Source organism: Nuphar pumila, chromosome 5 (assembly GCF_984573655.1).
Source record: "Nuphar pumila chromosome 5, dmNupPumi1.hap1.1, whole genome shotgun sequence".
Taxonomy (NCBI): Eukaryota; Viridiplantae; Streptophyta; class Magnoliopsida; order Nymphaeales; family Nymphaeaceae; genus Nuphar; species Nuphar pumila.
This window is the reverse complement of record NC_143253.1, coordinates 103,199,699-103,209,573: the sequence shown is the minus strand read 5'-3', so window position 1 is coordinate 103,209,573 and position 9,875 is coordinate 103,199,699. Positions and strand designations below refer to the sequence as shown.

Sequence of the window (9,875 nt, the reverse complement as noted above, 5' to 3'; positions counted from 1 at the left end):
GCACAACCAATCAGAAGGCTGCCTCTGAGAAGTGGGAGCGCTCGAACAGACTTAGCCTGTTGCTTTTGCAATCTCGGGTGACTAAGAACATTCGAGGCGTCATTCCTCATTGTAGGACTGTTAAGGAATTTCTGGGAGCCAGTGAGGCTCAGCTCGTCACTTCTAATAAGGCAAGGGCCAGTACACTCATGTCCAAATTAGTGTCTATGAAATATGTTGGTGACAGTCACATCCGACAACATATTTTGGAAATAAGGAATATTGTGACTCAACTGAATGACATGAAGTTCGCCATCTCTGATTCCTTCTTAGTCCATCTGATCTTAACCTCGTTACCTACTGAGTATGGACCCTTTAAAATCTCTTACAACACACATAATGATGACTGGTCTTTTAATGACCTCTTGAGTAAGTGTGTTGAGAAAGAAGAGAGATTGAAGGGTGAGAGGGTGCCAAGTGCACATATGGCCTCTCATAAGGATAAACAGAGATCGAGGCCAAAGAAAAGCTCCTTCAAAAGGAAGAATCAGAAGAAAGCCACTGGGGAGAGTTCATACTCTCAGGCAAAAGCTAAATCCTAGTAAGGAGGCCCTTCTATAAAGTGTTTCTTCTGCAAAAAGAAAAGACATAAGAAGGTGGAATGTTTGAAGTTCAAGAAGTGGCTCGAAAATAAAGGTAATAAGTCATTCATTTCTCATGAGTGCAATCTAATTCATGTTCCATTGCATAGTTGGTGGATTGATTTTGGTGCCACGGTGCACATTGCCAACTCTTTGCAAACATTTCTGAACAAAAAGGAACCAACGAAGCATGAAAGAAGCATCTTCTCAGGAAATAAGATGCGTTTGCATGTCAAGTGCGTTGGGACCTGCAGAATTGTGTTGGAGTCGGGATTTATATTGGATTTGGTCGATACTTTTTATGTTTCATCTTATAGTCGGAACCTAATTTCAATTTCAAAACTTGATAAGTTTGACTTTGTATTTAAATTTGAAAAATCTGAACTTATTATTATGAAAAATTCAATGAATATAGGTTCTGCATATATGTGTGATGGTTTGTATCGATTAAGAACCAAACTCCAAATTCAGGAATCTCACTCCATTGAGAACACAATGATTGACAATAAACGTGGTATAAAGGATGATCAATCCTATTTGCTTTGGCATCGAAGATTAGGACATATGTCGAAAGAGAGAGTCCAAAGACTCATGAAAGAGGGAATCCTTGGATCCCTTGATTTTACAAATATAGAGTCATGTGTTGACTGCATAAAGGCTAAGCAGTCTAACACATATAAGAAAGATGCCAAACGCAGCAATGGAAAGTTAGAAATAGTGCATACGGATGTATGCGGCCCTTTTTCACCGTGTTATACGGGTGAAAAATATTTTGTCACCTTTATGGACGATTACTCACGGTATATGTATCTCTACTTATTATCTGAAAAATCAGAAGTCTTTCAGGTTTTTAAGGACTTCAAGATAGAAGTAGAGAAACAAACCGGTGAAGTTATTAAGGTTGTCAGGTCAGATAGAGGTGGCAAATATTATGGTCGTTTCACTAAGATGGGACAAAAGGAAGGTCCATTAGCGCGGTTTCTAAAAGAGGAAGGCATTGTACCTCAGTATATCATGCCTGGTAGTGCTTACCAGAATGGTGTAGCTGAAAGGAGAAACCGTACACTTAAAGAAATGCTTTGAGCGATGTTGAATCACTCAAACCTCCCTTTAACATTGTGGGGGTGAAGCTCTTAGGACAGCAGTGCATATTCTGAATAAGGTTCCTACAAAGGCTATTCAAAAGACTCCTTACGAGTTATGGACAGGTAGAAAACCTTCTTTATCATATATGCACATATGGGGATGTCCAGCAGAAGCTAAATTGTATAACCCACATATAAAAGCTTTTGATCCTAGGACAACTAGTGGTTTCTTCATTGGTTATCCAGAAAGATCGAAAGGCTTTAGGTTTTATTGTCCATCTCATACACCACAGATAGTGGAAACAGATAAAGCAAGATTTCTTGAAAATGGTTCTGTTGGGATAGATGCGTCTCAAAACATTAATTTTGAGGAAATGCAGGATTCAGGTTTCTCACCTGCTAAGGATAAAGACTCGATTTTCTCTATCATTGTTCCTTCGAGTAATGTAAGAGAAAGTCCAGTCAATGAATATCAATCCCAACTAGATCCGGTTGCTGATGAGGATATACAACAACAATAGGATACAGAGGCTCATTTTGAACCACCTGTAGCACCTGTATAGCGGTCCACCAGAATTAGGAAATCTGCTATCCATCCGGACTATGTGGTGTATTTACAAGAGTCAAATGATTTCATAGACATTGATGAAGATCCCTTCACATTTGCAGAAGCCATTGAAAGTGAAAGATCAACACATTGGATTAATGTCATGAAAGAAGAACTTGACTCTATGGCAAAGAACCAAGTGTGGGATCTTGTACCTCGACCTGATGGAGTTAGACCTGTTGGTTGTAAATGGGTTTATAAAACCAAAACAGACTCTAAAGGTCATGTGGAGAGGTACAAGGCTAGGCTTGTTGCAAAAGGTTTCACACAGATAGAGGGCATTGATTATAATGAGACTTTTTCTCCTGTCTCAACTAAGGATTCATTGAGGATAATCATGGCCCTCGTAGCTCATTTTGATTTAGAGATGCATCAAATGGATGTGAAAACTGCCTTCCTAAATGGGGATCTGGATAGGGAGGTATACATGCAACAACCTCTTGGTTTCAGTATAGATGACTCAAATAACTTAGTTTGCAAATTGAATAAGTCAATTTATGGACTTAAACAGGCCTCCCGCCAGTGGTATAAGAAGTTCAATCAGGTAATAATGAACTTTGGATTCACTGAAAACATTGTTGATCAGTGTATTTACATTAAGACTAGTGGGAGTAAGTTCATAATTTTGGTTTTATATGTTAACGATATTCTTCTTGCAACTAATGATTTGAGTCTTTTACATGAAACAAAAGACTTTCTTTCCTCTCATTTCGATATGAAAGACATGGGTGAGGCCACTTATGTCCTTGGAATCGAGATCCGTCGTAACAGAACTAAGGGTGTCATTGGCCTATCTCAGAAATCCTATATCCTTAAGGTTCTTAAAGGATATGGGATGGAGAATTGTTTTCCTAGTTCGGCACCTATAGTGAAAGGGGATAAATTGAGCTTAAAGGACTGTCCTCAGGATGATATTGCGAAGGCTCAGATGGATGCTGTCCCATATGCTTCAGCAGTTGGGAGTTTACAGTACGCGCAAACTTGCACTCAACCTGATATAGTATTTGCTGTGGGAATGCTTGGTAGATATCAGTCAAATCCAGGCATTGCGCACTAGAAGACAACAAAGAAGGTCATGCGCTATTTACAAGGAACGAAAGACTATATGTTGACCTAAAGGAAAGCTGACCACCTAAAGGTCGTTGGATACTCTGATGCAGACTTAGGAGGGTGTATTGACAATAGAAAATCCACTACTTGATGCATTTTCCTTCTAGCGGGTGGTGTTGTCTCATGGAGAAGTGGAAAGCAGTCTACCACTGCTGCTCATACCATGGAGGCATAATTTATTGCTCTATACGAGACTACGTCACAGACCATTTGGATAAGAAACTTCATTATGGGTCTTGGTATAGTGGACTCTATTGAGAGACCACTAAAGATCTTTTGTGATAATAAAGCAGCTGTGTCCTTTTCAAATAACAAGAGCTCAACATTGTGTCGACACATGGAGTTAAAATATTTTGTTGTTAAAGAAAGGACTGAGAATCATCTGGTGTGTATTGATACAATTGGGACGAAGGAAATGACTGTGGATCCCCTTACTAAAGGGCTAGCACGGGGATTGTATTCTCAACATGTAAAGGGGATGGGTCTTTTTTATTCCTTCTGATGTATGACAATATATTATGTGATCACATTTGTGTTTATGTTTTGATTCTCTAAGGTTTTGTGTTATTGTTGATTTTGCATAAAAAATCTCTCATATGGGTTAGAGAGAATAGCAGAATAACAATATTAAAGGACCAATAGAATAGGTGAGAGACCAACCTATTCATAAAGGTAATTTCTTTATATGCCTAAGCACTGAAGGTGAATTGTAGAGTAGTACAAAGAAATATGACATTTCATAAAGGAGTGTTCATATCCTTGACTCATACGATTCATTCTTGTGATAAAGGGTGGCATGTGAACCCACATAAAGAATTAAATCGAGATAACGGTATATACCTCGATTTAGTACACTTTTGGTGTCAATGGGTCAAGTGGGAAAATGTTGGACATTTTGGGTTTAAGGGTCCAACCCACAGTGTGACCCGATTTGACACCTACTAGTGGGTCACGTAAGTGGCCAAATAGTGGGGTTAGTGGGTGGGAGTTACGTGAATGTGGAGAGACCACATTCACGTAACTGCCTTATTCCCCCATTATATAAAGGGTTAGGAGGCTACGAAGATGATGAGTGTTCATAGCCATTATCCTGCCCAAATTCTATTCCGCATTCAGACTTAGCGGAAAGGGTCTTGCTCACCGTCGACCTAAGGCCTGGGCTCATTGTGGGCGTCGACCGGCTGAGGAGAACGTCGAACTTCCTACACAAACTATGGTGAATTCAGGTACACTCCCTGCCATGTTGATTTTACAGGGTTTCGCCAACAAAAGGCAATTCACATTCCTGCCTTTGAAACAAACAAGCCCTTTGCACAATTTGAGGATGGTAGGGGCAAACTCTGATATCCAAGTCAGGTTAAGAGAAATTTAATAGATAAAAAAAAAACTACTCTATAGTTTGACCATTTTAGGTAAGATATCCACAAGCAACAATTCCTGGTCCAATTCTTCGTCACTTCAAGCTTATGTTCATTCCACATTTTCTTTGCGTTTTTGTCTTGCTAGGCCAAGGGAATACCCCATCACTGAACGCAGATGGCGAGCAGCTGCAGCACTTGGTGCGCACAGCTGTTGCAGTTGGGGGCTGAATTGTTTTTAATTATTGTTTTCCTAGTTTTGATTAAGATCAACAAATTTTCAATATAAAAAAATTAAAACATATTGTTTTACCATGTATGAACCACATCTGGTTTACATAACCCTTATTGGATCTAGGTTGATATGATCTTTCTTATGCAAGATTCAGATAACCAGATCCAATACCAGTAATTGGACCTAGGTCTGGACCCACTCATTTCCGTCAGAAGTCCGACCTGTTGACATTTTAGGGCAAAGCATAAACAGGTTATCAAACGAACAAGCTAGAAATCATGTGTGATCTCTCTCTCTCTCTCTCTCTCTCTCTCTCTCTCTCTCTCTATATATATATATATATATATATATATATATATATACCCGACCCCATCCCTGGGTGACCCGACCCAATGGGCTTTTTTTCGAAAATCCGACCTTACAAATGTGTTCTGCATGATTGATTCACTAGAAACTGACTCTTGGATCATGCATTTTGGATGAAAAAATTAATGTTTGATCCTCAAAAGTTTTAAAAAATTGTAGACCGCTGATTTTGAAAACTTATAAAACCCTATCCACGTAACATAATCAAATAATCCAAGATCTGATTTCTATGAAAAAAGCATGTAGAACACATCTGTAAGGTTAGAATTTCAAAAAAAATACAGTTGTTTTTGAAAAAAACCCATCTGGTATTGGTTGGGCATGGATGGTGTCGGGTAGCTTCTTATTTTCATATATATATATATATAGTCCCTAGAATATGAGAACTGAAAATACAATAACTAATGTATAAACCACAATTTCATGCTTTTTATTCTTTTATCTTGAATCTAACCGTATGGATGTGATCTACATAGTTGGTTTTATAAGAACCGGCTCTTGAATCATCCAATTTTGATCATAAACGAAATTTTTATAAGGGTTTAAAATCAATGGCTCATAATCTTCATAAATATTTAAGTTTTCTAAAATCACATTTTTTTATCCAAAATACATTATCCAATGTTTGATTCCTAACAAATTCACCATGCCAAGAACGAATTCACCATGTTGAATTTGCAAAAAAAGTGTTAAGTGTCCATATTTCTAGTTCTCCTATTGTAGTTCTCATATTTCAGTCCTCATATTCTAGCGACACTTTAGGGCAGCCCAAGCCCGAACCTATTGGAGCTGGGTACCCAAAAGCCCAACGGGCAGCCTGGCCCAGTGACCACCATTATTTAAAAGAAAGTGAACAACACTGAAAAAGTGTACGGATGGCTCTTTGTGAGCTATTTACTTTAAACCCTTCTAATGTTGTTCGTTTAAGGCGGGTTTGATACAAAAGATAAGTTTCTCGGAAGTGAGCATATCTGAGTTAAAAAGTTGCATATTCCCCCTCATGACTTTCACCCCCCTCACTTTTTTGAGGATAGTTACTCCCCAAAAAGACAGAAGAAATGGAGATTAAAAATCACACATTTGATGGTGCACATGGTTCAAGGTTTTTCTTGGGGGAGAAAAGTAGGCACCATCAAACGCGCTCTCAAGGGATGAAGAGATCATCCAAGAGATGAATATTTCACCCATGATGGTTTTTTTTTTTTATAACCCGAAGAAACTGCACCTGACATGAAGCCCTGGCTGTGCTGACTGAGCCTTCTATACTTATGGTCGTTGTGCTGGCAGCGTAAAATCTGAAGCTAGGAACCCTGCCCTCGGGGCCTATGCTATGTGTTAGCTTGCACAGAGGAGTGATGCTCATAATAATCGAATCTTGACTGCCTGTCTAGCAGCCAAGGCCCCACCCCATTATGCCAACCCTTCTTGGGGCAAAAAAACTTCATTAAACAATTCATATTTTTTTTTAATTTTTACTTGGAGAAACCGCCCAAGGCATAGAGACCTAGTGGTGCTGGCTCAGCCTATCATACTTATAGTGGCTGTCCTATCAGCATAAAACTTTGAGGGCTTACCCCTCGACCCCAAGGAGTCGCCAAGCCACCCATGATGGTTTGGAATAATGTTTCGAGTTTTGTTTATTTGGCACTCTTTTAATGTACTTAAGTAAATTTTTTCATAAACATAAATGAGGAAAGTTTATAAAATTGCTTGAAATTTGAAATTTGAAATTTTTTGAACTAGGAAAGAAATTTTATCTACAAGGAAATGTGATACACCGAGTATTAATGAGATCCAACTTTCAAAAAGTGGCTTATTAGGGGCTCTTCAATGTAAAAAATCCACAAGCCAATGTGTGATTCCTAGCAAACAAACCATAGCAGACACGACCTTATGGATGTGTTTTAATATGGTTTGTTTGCTAGGAATCACACATTGGCTTGTGGATTTTTGACATTGAAGAGCAATAAAAATGCACGCCACACTCACAAAATGGAGACAATATTTACGTGGTTCGGTCTAATGTAGACCTGCATCCATGGGAAAGGCTGAATTTGTATTCTCCCACACTTTTTCATATACACGGTGTATCCCTTATATACATTTTTCTCAGAAGATAAGAAAGGCAAGCTACACATCTATTGCTTGATTGTTAGGCAATATAATCTTCACAAAATATCGATAGGATCATTGAAGATCCTTATCAATAGAGATCTTAACCGAATATGGAAAGAGATCACCAATACCCAGCTTGGATAGAGACGAATTCTCATAGTCATAAATATGATCTTTTAAAGCATCAAATATTTGCTTGCACTCTGCAATTGCTTGATCCAAAACTAAGGCATGCGCACATACCATCAAATATTTGCTTGCACTCTGCAATTGCTTGATCCAAAACTAAGGCATGCGCACATACACACTCATAGCACGCTTCTATGGTGGTACACTTGATTTATATAGATCTAAGCTTGAAAAGCAAAATCTAACCATTGGTTCACGTTTAGCATATTCTATTTATTATTTTTATGTGTTAAAGTTTTCATTTTTAAACCCCCTTATTTTTATGAATTGTGAGGAGTTGATTTTCACCATCTCAAAAATAAATAAAACCTTCTCGTATACCAACCACTTTATGGTATCATGGTACAGAACCACCATGAGAGAGATAGAGAATGCACTACCAGGTACCCTTTTCAGTTATTTAAATAATATTTATTTATTTTGATCACTTAATTTTAGTGATCATGCATGTTGGGCTACATTAATCATCAGCCAATACATGACACTTTGAGCTTGTTCCTACACATCTTATTTTCATTCTACAACTCAGATTCTAGAGAGGGAGAGGATAGCAAATTAACCAAGATTATTTAAAAGAGAGACTGCCCCCCCCCCCCCCCCCCGCCCCCTTTATCCATTCACATCATTTTGGACCCAACCAGCTTCATCAACCCAAAGGTGAGCAGCATGGCCGCCCAGCCCCCAACCAAGACCCTCACTGAGGATCTCACCACAGGGGCCCTCCCCAGCACTGCACCCAGGGTACCAAACCCCAGCAGTGCAAGGCTTGATACCCCTCCAACCACCCCAACCCTCACAGTGTACTGCCTTACAAATGCAGCAGACAGCAGAGGCACAAGTGCACCAACAGTGAAGGCTAGTGCAGAAGCAGATGCTGCCTGGAATGGCCTCGGCAGTTGGCCCCCCTCCTCACCACTACCACCACTACCTCCCTCTGCTCCACTCTTATCATCTCCTTCACCCCTCATCTTCTCCCTCTTCGACTGGGATACCTCTATGTCCAGTTGTGAGTAGACTGACACGAACTCGCCGATGGCCATGCTGCATGCTCCGGCAAGTAGTCCCGCAAAGCCTGATAAAATCATGGCCTTCACATCTTGCTTAACTGCACCAACTCCCATCATCAAAGAGGCTGTGGAAACAAGGCCATCATTTGCACCGAGGACGGCGGCCCTCAACCACTGAGACCTTTGTGAGTAATCAAAATCGATTTCTTTGCCTTTCAATTCGTGATCACTTACATCAATAACTACTTTAGCCATGGCGATAATGATATGATGATATTGGTATGATGTTGATGATTAGTAATAATAATAATAAGAATGGTCTAGTGTAGCAATTAAGTTGGATGTGGTGATGGTGGTAGTGATGATGATGATGATGATAATGATAATAATAACAAAAAGAAGAAGAAATGGTGCAGTATGAGAGCTAAGTTGTTTGAGTCACAGTATCTTCACCAAGGTGTCTTGTGTGTTAAAATCGCACCAAGTGTGAAAATTCCCAGCTTGCCTCCAAAGAAGTAGGCCAAGAAAGAAGAAAATTCTAAGGATGAAAGTTACTGGAGAAATTCTAAGCGTGTGGAGGGCACAAGCCTAGCACAAGGCACACACACATATATAGAAATCTGTATACGGGAGAGCAGCTCCTGTCCTGTTGATGAGTGGAGATGAGCACTAAGAAATAAAAGTGAAAGTGGGCCACCCTGATCATACATGGTCATTTTGGTGTCATCCACTTAGTTTCGGATGCTTTTTCTCTCACTAAATTTGGCAATGTAAGTTTTGGGGGAGTAAGGATAAAACTATGTAAAATGAACCTCATTATCTCTATAATTAAGAAAAGTAGTCAAAGGTGTAATTAACGTTCCTTGAAATGATTTACATTATTTTAAGTGTTCTAGTAGTGCTCGAGAAATGGGACTCTGCCTCACTATGATTTCAGCATTTTATGAGACACATTGTCAATGTTTGCACTTTTTTTTGATCTATTTAACATTACAAGACAATCATTCTGTTTGATAACAGGGAAATGATGTATGGCCTTTCCTATCCACCTTTGGATCCATTCTTTTAGTATATAGTTTTATTCCAAATCAGTTGCTCCTTTAATATGGTTTCACATCTTGCTAACTTTTTAATTGAATAATAGCAGGAATACACTTTTTAGAAAGTTAGAGACAAAAATCGG

General features: G+C 39.1%; 1 pseudogene; it reads right to left on the bottom strand.

Annotated features, from left to right (window-relative positions):
• Positions 1 to 8,302: 8,302 nt before the first annotated feature.
• Positions 8,303 to 8,947, bottom strand: LOC149837964 (vacuolar iron transporter homolog 4 pseudogene; annotated as a pseudogene).
• Between the last annotated feature and the right edge of the window lie 928 nt (positions 8,948 to 9,875).